This window comes from Oxyura jamaicensis, chromosome 12 (assembly GCF_011077185.1).
Source record: "Oxyura jamaicensis isolate SHBP4307 breed ruddy duck chromosome 12, BPBGC_Ojam_1.0, whole genome shotgun sequence".
Lineage (NCBI taxonomy): Eukaryota > Metazoa > Chordata > Aves > Anseriformes > Anatidae > Oxyura > Oxyura jamaicensis.
In genome coordinates this window covers 17832516-17842999 of record NC_048904.1, presented here as the reverse complement: position 1 = coordinate 17842999, position 10484 = coordinate 17832516, and the positions used below count along the sequence as shown (strand labels likewise).

The window sequence follows — 10484 nt, the reverse complement described above, 5'->3', positions numbered from 1 at the left end:
GCTGCCCCGGATCCGTGCAGGATTTGGCCCTTCCTCCGGTGGGAGCAGCGAGGCTGCCGGCGCGGCTCAGCACTGCGAAAGCCAGCGAAAGCTGCGAATGCTCAGGGGAGCTGCAGGGAGGAACTGTTGCTGTCGATCTGTTAATTAAGATTAATGTGCTAGCTGATAAGGATGACTCTGCGCCAATTGCTATTATAAGCCAAGATCCTGCGAGGCAGCGGAGGGTGCGCTCCTGCTTCCTCAGCAGCGGGAGGCCCCGGCCGCTGCGCCTGGGGCTCGCCGCACAAAAAGGGGCCCTGGGCAGCAGAAAGAGGGGCGCTGCAGTAAAAAAGGGGGAGCTGAGCTCCTCTCCCCAGCACTTCAGTGCCTGCTGAGCTCCCTCCCTGCTGGCGGGGTGCTGCCGTGGCAGAACAGATTCTGTATTTTTGGACAGTGTCAAGGCAGAGGTTTGTCTCCTCCTGTCCCAAAGAGCAGAGGGGAGAGGAGGTACGTGGTTTAAGACCTGTGTGTGTTCCTGTCCTCTGCCCTGTGTCTCTCAGGCTGGATGTGCCCCTGCAGGGAGGCACCGTGGCTCAGGGTTGTTTGACACTGCTGTGGCTGCCGGTGGTGCGTCCCTGAGCTCTGGCTCTGGGCTTGCCAAGGAGCTCACTCCAGTGCCCTTTACCCGCTCCTCTGGCTTAACAGCCCTCTGCGCCTTGTATTCTGTGTCTGGCACCAGCTGAATTCAGGGCTGGAAGCTTGTGCAGTCCCCAGCCTCCCTGAGCCAATGCCAGCACGGTTGTTAAAGCCCCTGGCTGAGGTTTTTGCACTGTCTCGGTTTATTAACAGAAGGTAAAATTATGGGAGGGCTGCCTGGGTCCCAGCTGGGTTCCTCCCAGCCCTGCCCTATGCTCCCCACAGAAACCCCTGGCACCAGCCCTAACGAGGAAGTGCTAATTAACCTGGAGCCTCCTCACTGCCTGCAAAATTTAACAGGGTATAAGGAAGGAAAAGCTATTTCTTTTCTTTTCTTTTCTATTCTTTTCTTTTCTATTCTTTTCTTTTCTATTCTTTTCTTTTCTATTCTATTCTATTCTATTCCATTCTATTCTATTCTATTTTCTTTATTTTCTTTTATTTTTTTTTATTTTTTTTTTGGTTTTAGGAACATGATCTGCTCCTGGAGCCTTGCTGGAGCTGAGCGCTCCCCCCACCATCCCATAACCAGTTACCCCATAAAGGTGCTGCTGGGCAGCCCCATCCCAGGGCACCACACCGCTCCCCAGCTCCGCAGCCGAGCCGAAGCCCTCTCGACCTCCGTGGCCGAAGTCATATTCCGCGCAAATTCACCCCAGTCCCACATGCAGAATTAGATAACCTTATCACCGCATCCTGCACAGATCAGTAACTCTGTATGGCTGTCAGCTCCTTTCAGCCGGCCGTAATTGCCTAGCAACGTCGCGCTGTCTCTTTGGAGGCAGCCTAATTCGGTTTCTGGTCATCCATACCAGAGCCCCACGCAGGCATCTGGCAAAGCGGGGGGCAGATGGGCACGGAGAGTGGCTGGAGCAGCGGGCACCGCCATGGGCAGGCAGCTCTAAGGTCCTCCTGAGCAGTCTGAGAGCCTGGTTAGTCTCTACCCCCATGCCTGTGCCACCATTTATCCATTAATTCCAAGGAATAAAATGGGATTTAGGCAGGAGTGCTGCCGTTTCTGGAGGTGCCTTACAGCAAGGGCCAGCAGCAGGCTTGGTGCTGGGGACTGTCAGTGGGAAGTATCGCTGCGCTGTGGGGCAGCCTTGGCTCAGGATGGGTTACAAAACCTTCGTTTTGGCATTTACTGACCAGGGAGCATCAGACTGCAGGATCTGAACTCTGGCCTTCAGCTGTGTTCCCATGTAGAAACCGTACATGGGAAGCAGTGAGCCTCTTTAAGATAAATTAAATGCTAACGCTGATTTAGAAAGGGTTTATGTGAGGTAGCCCGTGGCTCAGGCTGGCAATGCAGAGGTGGAAAACTGAGGCTGGGTGCAGGAACCAGGGCCACAGCTGCTGTCCTGGCCCCATCCCTGCAGTGATGGGAAATGGGTGCCTGGCGCAGGGGGCTGAGCTTCTCCTCCACTGCCGAGCACTGCCCAGCTCCCCGGGGATCAAGTGTCTTATGGTGCTGGGGATGTTAAAATTTAAATATAGGTAATTTCATGTAGATCGGTGAGGGCCCTGTGCTGCCAGAGAAATGCCACCGTTTAGCTTGGTGATTTCCCCTGGGGCTGGGTGGGCTCGTGCTGCAGACTTCTCCAGGTCTGAGACTTCCCCAGAGCTGTTGGAGCTGCAGGTTTGGAGCCAGCCTCCCACCCAGCCCAGCTGAGCCTGCAGATTTAAACCTGGACCCAGACACCAAGTGGCGGAGGCTTTTCTTTTGGGCTCATCCCGGCCTGAGACCTCCAACCCACTGGTGCAGCTCCTGCAGTTCGGTCTCATTGCACCGGGCTCCTGCCCTGCCCCGGACCCTCACGGAGCACCCCAAGGGCATGGGGCCAGTTTTAGATCTCACCATCACAGCCTCGCCTTCAAGAATTACTACTACTATTATTTCCAAGGAAACAAGGACTCACGCTCGTATCTTTTATGTGATTTCTCACATCCGGAGGTTTTCACGTGACTTTGCTGCCTATTTTTAGCTCCTCAAACATCTCTGCCAGGATGAAAGCTTTAAAGAAAACCCACCCTCAAAACCGATGAAGCGGGCATTTGCGTTAATGCTAAATTTGTGACTGCAGCCCCCGGTCCCTAAACAAACGTGCCCATGGACAGAAAGCACGAAGCAAGGCTGCAGCTGACTCTTGCCTTGTTTGCTCTCACCTCCTCCAGGTCCACCTACGAGTCGTGTAAGAGCCTCCTACCCCCATATCGCAGGTAAAGCATTAGTCTAACAGGAACAGCAAGGCGGGGTTTCCCCCATAGCCACACTCTGGCGGGTTTGTGGGAGGAGAAGAGCCCCAGCCCCGCTGGCTGCAGCGCTCCTGCCCTTCCCCTGCCTCTTCGGGCACCCACGGGCTCAGCTGACGAAGCCCAGATATTTGTGTCCTGCAGAAGTGCATTATCCCCTGCTCCACGCCGTGCAGCTGGCAGGATGCATCCCTAATCACCTTGCTGAGCCGGGCCTGCAGGGGCCGTGCTTTGGGCCAACAGTCCCCAGATCCGCCGGACTCGAGCAGTCGTGTCCAGCTATTAGAGAGAGTAGTTTCAGTTCTGCTTTTGTCAAATTCAGCTTCGTTAACACTTTCTGAGCTGCCTTATCAGTTACCGCAATTGGCAACGAAATGTCGGGACAGCCTTCTGGGTGCGGAAACCTCCCCGCTACCAAACGGGGCTGGGCACGCAGCACTGACGCCCTCCCCGCTGCCACACAGCTACACGCAGCTGGCTCAGCCCTGCTGCGAATACAGCAAATTTATCCCAGATGAGTCAGGGCTAAATCTGCTCTCCTTTCGCAAGCTCGTCCCGCGACACGCAGCCCGTGGCTGCGGACAGCTGCCGCAGCGGGGCTTCAGCCGAAAAATCACGTCCGCGCTGTGTCCCGGGCTGGGAGCCCCGGGGGACCCCGGTGCCGGGGGGGCACGAGGGCATTCAGCAGCCAGGTGGGGGCTGTAGGGACCCCGGGGAGAGGCTGGGGCTGCTGCAGAAGCAGGTGGTGGAGGATTTATGGGGCCTCTTGGTGTCTGCTTTGCTTTTAAACGGCAGTCCCCAGGGCAGAGCGCTTCTGGCAGGCAGCTCCCTGGGCTGGGGCTGAGCGCGGCGGCACCCACCTGCTTCCAGCATCTCGTTAGTGGTGCTGCTGATAAATGAGCTCTGGGCAGGCCCTGCTGGGTCCTGCCTCTGTCTCATTGCCTTTCTGCTTGGGCTGTCGGGATGGTGAGAGCTGCCTTCATCACGGGGAACCTGGGGCCCCCATCCCTGGTTGGAGCCAGCCCCTCACAGGGAAAGGGCAGCCCTATTATCGGGGCACTGTGGATGGATTTACCTTTTCACTCTGAAGTTACAAAGCTGTGGAGACCCCGTGGCCCCTGGCCACGTGCTGCCCTGCCGAGGTGACGGCTAATTGAGACGTGACAGCCGGCAAAACAAACCCACCATGCCTCGGTGCGGCTGGCAGAGCTGGGTAATGCCTGGAGTCTTGCGGCTGTGGGAGGCTCTGTGGAGATTTGCTTGAACCAGGTGAGGCCATAAATCCTCACAAGGCACCTGATCCACAGGGAGACGTGCCAGGGGACTGCCATGTGACAGTCCCTGTCCACCCAAGTACCTGTGCACATAGCAGCCCCCGCCGCGTGCTGCTCCCACCCCACGGCATGCTGTCACGGTGCCACTGGAGACAAATGAGCCCCAGCATGGCACTTGTCCTCCTGCTGTCCCCAGGGACCCCGTGCCGTGCCGGCAGCTGCTGCAGCCCCGTGAATCGGTGGCTGAGGTGCACGGCATGTCTCACACTGCTCGGTCCTGTGTCTGTGTCTGTGCAGGTGGTGCCTGCAAGATCTCTTTGCCGGGTCCTGCTCTTAAAATATGTTTCTGTGCCTTGGGAGGGTGCTGAGAGCACACCACAGTGTCCCTGCCAAGAACAAGCCTGAAGTCATGGTCTCTTGGGTTGGGGAGATGGCACCTTCTGCAGAGGTCTTCTGCACTGCATCCCTGTTGCCAGGTCTGCATGGGATGGGCTGGCCCAGCCTCTGCTTTGATTTTATGGTTGGAAAAGCAGAGATAAGTGGCAAAATACTGCCACAATGAGACACACACCTGTTGCTCTGTTTTAATCCTTCCACCTCCTATTTGACCCATCTTTTCTCCCGGGGGGAGCACAAGTGACCCATGGAGAGGAGGTCGGTGAGTGCAAAACCCCCTGCACAGCCCCCCCGTGCCCTGTGGGTGAGAAACAGCAGAAGGCATGCCGGGGCTTGGGGTTGTTACCTCCAGCGTCCATCCACCTGGAAACCTGCCTTGGGGTGAAATCCCTGCAGTGCCCGGGTTTCACAAACCTCTGGCAGTGCCCAGGGCTGACGTGTGGGACTCATTTCACCCCAGCACCCTCCTCATGGGTGCCCCGTCTTGGGGCTGGCAGCTTGGCGAGGTGCTCGGGGCAGCCCTGCAGATCTCGGTCATGGGCTCAGCATGGCTGGGAGCTGCCGGCAGCAATGCTGGGCAAAGCGAATGCTCCCACCCCGGGGCCTGGCCCGGCATCTGGAGGATGCTGAGAACTCAGGGATGTATCCAGTCATCTGAGCCGTTTAATTCTATTACTCACAAGCTTTGAATAGCTGGTTTAAACACCCTTGACCTTCTGCTACAGAGCAGATCAAAGCAAATCTCTCTGCAGTGATACGCTTTATCTGATTCAAAAGGGAAGCATCCAATGAACTGCTTGTTTTGAAAACATTATTTTACGTTGTGCCCTATTAAATTGTTGACATGTTGCCCTCCAGCTATTTGGCATTAGTTATACTCAAAAGTTATCTGCAGCATTAATCTAATTTTGCCTTTCCTCATCTTTATTCCTTGTTCTCCATGTTACATTGTTTAACAAATCTGTTCAAGGCCCAAATTGTTTCAAGACGGAGCTTGATAAGCCAGTGGAGAGGTCTGCGGGGCGGCATGGGACACGGGCTCCACGTCACAGGCTCCAGGACGCCTGGTGGGAAAGGGACCCCTGTTTGTCTGAACTTTCCTTCATATTCTGATGGGGCAGGTCTTGTCCTGGTCCTGAGCTGGACCATGTGGGATTTGGGGTCTCTATCACTGATGTATATCTGAATTTTGGGACTGGTTTTCACCCGGATGGGGCATAGGGAGTCCTGGAGCTCTGTGAGTGCCCCAGGACAGCTCCAGTCCTTCTACACTTTTCAACAACCCCCCTGGGGCTGTGAGGTTTGGGGCTATTGGTGGCACTTTTCCCCTCATCTACTCTTTTTCTGCAGCTTGCAAGAGCTGCAGCCTTTCTCTACTGGTCTGAGCGTGCTGGAGATGTTTTTGGTGTGTGAGGTATGGACCTCCAGCCTGGGTTGTTATTGCCTGGCTGCAGTAGCTGCAGGGCTGGGTCAACAGCTGCCCTGAGCCCTCCAGTCCTACTCTTTGGTGGCATTTTTTTTTTTTATTTCTTCTGAAGAAACTGTTTCTTAAGCAAGCGCTGGATCCAAAGTGGCACCTTTATTTTGGTGTAAACCCATTGAACCGCTGACAAGCCGGTGTTGGTGCCTTGCAGCCGTCAAACCACCAGAGCAGAGGGAGGGCCCTTTGCTACCACCCCTCCTAGTGGCTCCGGGCCTTGGAGGGTTTTTGTCGTGTAGAGTGTTGTATTTGTTGTGTGCTCCTGTGTGATCCTCTGCAGGATCAGGTGGACAGTCTGGAAGCAGCGAGGCTTGCTGTGCCAGAAGCATGCTCTCGCTCACTCCCTCGGTGGATGCTCTCCCTTTTCGTTTGTGTTGCAATAGTGTCCAGATTGGAACCAGGTGAAAAAACGTGCTCACAAAGCTCTCGGTGAAAAAAGAGGCTTGATTTAAAAAGTGTTTCATTTTGAAAAGGGGAAGAAAGCCTAAACAATCAGCGTTGTTAAAATTTTCCATCACTATCTTTTTTTATGCAATGCCATTTCTTTCAGTGCGTACCAAACCCCTAGCTCTCAGCAGCAATATGGGGCTCCAGGGAAACAGTTTTCATTAGGAGAGCATGGAAAAGCCCCACAGAAATGGACCAGAGTTTTACAAAATGGAAACAACACTTCTCAGGGAGTCTTTTTTCCAAGTTTGTAGCCCTTTCTGGTGGGATTAGAGTGGATCTGCCTTGTGCTGTTCCCTGCCTGAGTGGAACATGCAGCAACGGAGTCATCGTCCCCAAAGAGCCACAACCGATAGCATCTGTGCATGCAAGTCCCCACATGACAACCCGCTGGCTCTGTCAATCCCTTCCAGAGCTTTAGACAAGAATTTGAGCAATTTTCCTAAGACTGAAATATAGATTTATACCTTCTGTTGCTATTAAATTGTCTCATGCATTTTAAAAAAATATATATATATATAAATGACAAGATAAGGAGAGTCAAGTTTTTCTAAAACCTTTCAGTGATTTGAAAAACTGAATGAAACTACAACAAACTGAACGTGTTTAGCACCATCTCATCTCCTTCTGACATGTCAGCTGTTGAAAATATAGATGTAATTAAAAGGATTTGCAAAGCTGTTCTTATGCTACAGAGACTTTTATATGATTTTTATAATGAACTTTGGTATTTGTAATATTGCACTCCGAATCCAAATAAATGTTTGTGGCTTGTCTCTTTTCAGCCCCCAGTATGTTGACTTTGGCCAAACTTATTTATCTGTGCAATGCTGGCTATAAAAATGAAAGAAACAAATGAACAAATATATAGCAAAGCAGAGTAGTCCGTGAGGGAGGTGGGTCCACCTACAACTGGTAATTTTGAACGAGGGGTGGGGTGGTAATCCACCTATATTGCACAAAAACAATGTCATTTACCACCATGGTCTGGATCTGCAAGGGTTTGTAAGACCTGAAAGCTACAGATAAGCATTTAGTAGGATTTACTGAAGAGCTTTAAATGAGACTCTCAGCTCCTCCTGACTTTCAGCAGGGCTTAAGTGCCTTTTGTGAGTCTCACTAAATTTTTATCTAAACTTTCAGAGGTCTAAATACTTTTTGAAAGGCTAGCAGGCCCTCCGCTATTACCATATACACCAAAATATGATAGCCCAAAGGACGGTGGCAGGATCCTGACTAGCAAAAGTGCTTCTTCCCACAGTGTGTCCTCTATGTGTGGAATCACTGCCACTAGGCTTTGAGGATGGTAAAATTTCAAATGAGTCCTAAAACAGTGCCTTTCATTCAGGAAAGAAAACGGCACCAACTTCCAGAAACACCACAGCGGTGCTCGGAGTGATGGAAAGCTTTGGGCTGCTCAACAGCAGAGTTCCCTGGGGAAATCCCACCGTACGCTTGCTCCGTGCTCTGCTGCTGGACCCTGCTAGAGACGGGACGCTGGGTTACTGGGGTCACTGCTGCTCCTCGTCTGGAGAGGACAGACATCAGGAGGTAACTTTGAACAGATTCCTGTGTGACCCCGTTTCCTCATGGGAAAGAACAGCACAAGGCTGCCTATACATCTGCTTTTTAAAAGATAAAATCCTTCCTCTGAAGTTAAGGGGAAAAAAATGATGCAGCAGAGACAAGGATGAAGATCAGTTCCAAAACTAACACACAAACAAACAATTAAAAACAAATAACCCCCAGACCCAGAAGCTATAGATCATAAGAGCTGGATCCCCATGTGGCTATTAAACGTGATGGTTCAGATGGTCTCCAGCTCCCCAGGTCTCCGTACACAGCAGAGTGCCAGAAAGCGAGGAGATGCGTGGTAGGGATGGTTCTCCACTCCTCACGCTGTCTGCGTTGAGATGATCCGTTGTTCTGCTCATGAAGTCTGTCCAAACAGCGCCAGCTCAAAGTCTGGCAGCCCCTCTACCTGTGGGCTTAGAGGGTTTCCTGAAGGGTTTGCTGGAGCACAACCCCATAGCAGGGAGCAGAGCGGAGTTTGGGCTCTTACCAGGCCGTGCAAGCAGCCAGCTGCAGGGCTTTGGGGGGAAAAAAGAAAAGAAAAGGATTGTGGTAGAGTGCCTGTTTGATTTAGAAGTAAATTGTAAATCTTAGGAAGTGAGAGCAGAGTGCAGCTCCTTACATCTAGCTTTAAAACTAATTGATCGCCTTCCCCGAGCACACAGACCTGTCTTTATTTTGAGTCCGTAAGGAAAAGTTCCCTCAAAGTCACCAGAGACGAATAATCCTTCAGGAGTCACTGCTGACATGGAATTATATTTTCAGTCATTTTTCAGTTGTGTGCGTCTACATCCTGTCACATTAGTTTGCTAACACTTGCAATGTAACAATGAGACAAACAGAGCATTGTGCTGGTCCAAGCCAAACATTCATCTCTGCTTGGCACCGGTTCAACAGGCCTGTCAAAACTCCTTGCGAGCTGGCCAAAGCTCATTAACAGTGGTTGGATGCATATTTAGCATGGAAAAGAGCTTTACCAAGGGCTCTTAGTAACGTGGGGACTGAGCGGGGAGGAAAGAGTGGGGACATACTCCTTGCAAAGTATTTGTACCCAGAGTAGAAATAAAGGGAAAATGTAAGTATCTGTGCAGTGAACATATTTCAAGGCAGTGCTTTGTGTGGAATAGAAGGGAGTTGCAAAATCCCTGGGCCCAACGCCAGTCTTAAAGCTGTCTCAGAAGAGGCATCGATGTTATCACTCCTCGATGCGCACGCACGTAGGAGCTTGGTCTCCCTGGAACGGGAGCGGATCTGCTGACTCCAACTTTCCTTCCCAGCCTGCCTGTGGTGGGCTGACAGAGGTTTGGCCGCAGCCACCTCCCACTCCCACTACCCAGGGTTCACCGAAGTCCATGCAAGGATCTGATTTTTGGGTCTCGCACAAGCTCTGGTGAAGCATCCTGGGGTGCTGGCTCAGCACGAGCTCAGCCCCCGGCAGCCTCCCGTACCTGTTGGGGCTGGTGAGGCACTTCACCAGGAGTGAAGTCATCATGGAGCTTGAACGTTTGTGTTGAGCTCAAGTCAAGAAAATAATTATCAGGGTGTGAGTGACACTTTCCTACTCATCTGAGATGTTCTTGAGGCCTTACTTTCAGGACTGTCCAGCTTCAGCACATCTTTGCAGCAGATCCTGCAGGAATGCTGCTGACTTACAAAGACAAAATGTCTAAGGAAATTTACTTCCAAACACGCATACATGAGATAGAGAGAAGAAATCCTTTCCTATTTCATGTGTCCATTTTCATATACCAGTGTCCCAATTAGTCTGAGAGCATCTGTTCCTAAATTCCTATCTCCTAAAACTCCTAGCACTGTTCCAGTAAGCATTCACTCTTGGACAAGGAACAATGAGAGACAGAAAGCCTACATGCTGCAGGAGAAAAGGAGAAAAAAGAGAAAATCTATTGATACTTAAAAAAACTTTTATTTCCTTTGCACTGAGGTGATTCTTTATGAAGGTGAATAATTAAGATGATGGAATTGAGAATATCTTTAAAAAAAAGATGATGAAAGAAGCCATTCACAGACTAATTAACAGAATGCTAGAAGCAAATGTTAACAGTTAACTGACTGAGTATTTCAAGGTGTGGTTCATTTAAACCTAGCACCTCTGATTGCTTGCTTACTTTAACACTCGCATGCTTGCTTGCAAACAATTGTAGTGTTCACTCTGCTTGGTTTCTTCTTCCTCTCCCTTTGTGAACTCTTGAATGTCCCGAGAGGGAGTCCAGCAACTTGTATTTCTGCCCATCCTGAGCTGTGCAAGCAGTTTAGGATCATCCAGGAGAGGGGTCTCTGCACCGGGGTCTGCCTGCGCCCAGGTGAGTACCTCCTGAGATCTATCTGGAAGATGCTGAGAGGTTATTGGATTACTTCTTGTAACTGTT

The 10484-nt window shown here is 51.4% G+C and overlaps 2 long non-coding RNA genes across 3 annotated transcripts in view; both read left to right on the top strand.

Moving 5' to 3' along the window:
- Positions 1-3865: 3865 nt before the first annotated feature.
- LOC118173398 lies at positions 3866-7301 on the top strand. Its single transcript, XR_004754168.1, has 3 exons — positions 3866-4197; positions 5569-5665; positions 6359-7301. It is a non-coding gene; the product is annotated as an uncharacterized LOC118173398 (long non-coding RNA).
- A 3028-nt stretch (positions 7302-10329) lies between these two features.
- The window catches only part of LOC118173476, a 72606-nt gene continuing 72451 nt past the window's right edge, over positions 10330-10484 (top strand). For both annotated transcript variants that reach the window (XR_004754221.1, XR_004754220.1), the window contains exon 1: positions 10330-10418. This is a non-coding gene — a long non-coding RNA (uncharacterized LOC118173476). The remainder of the gene's footprint in view (positions 10419-10484) is intronic.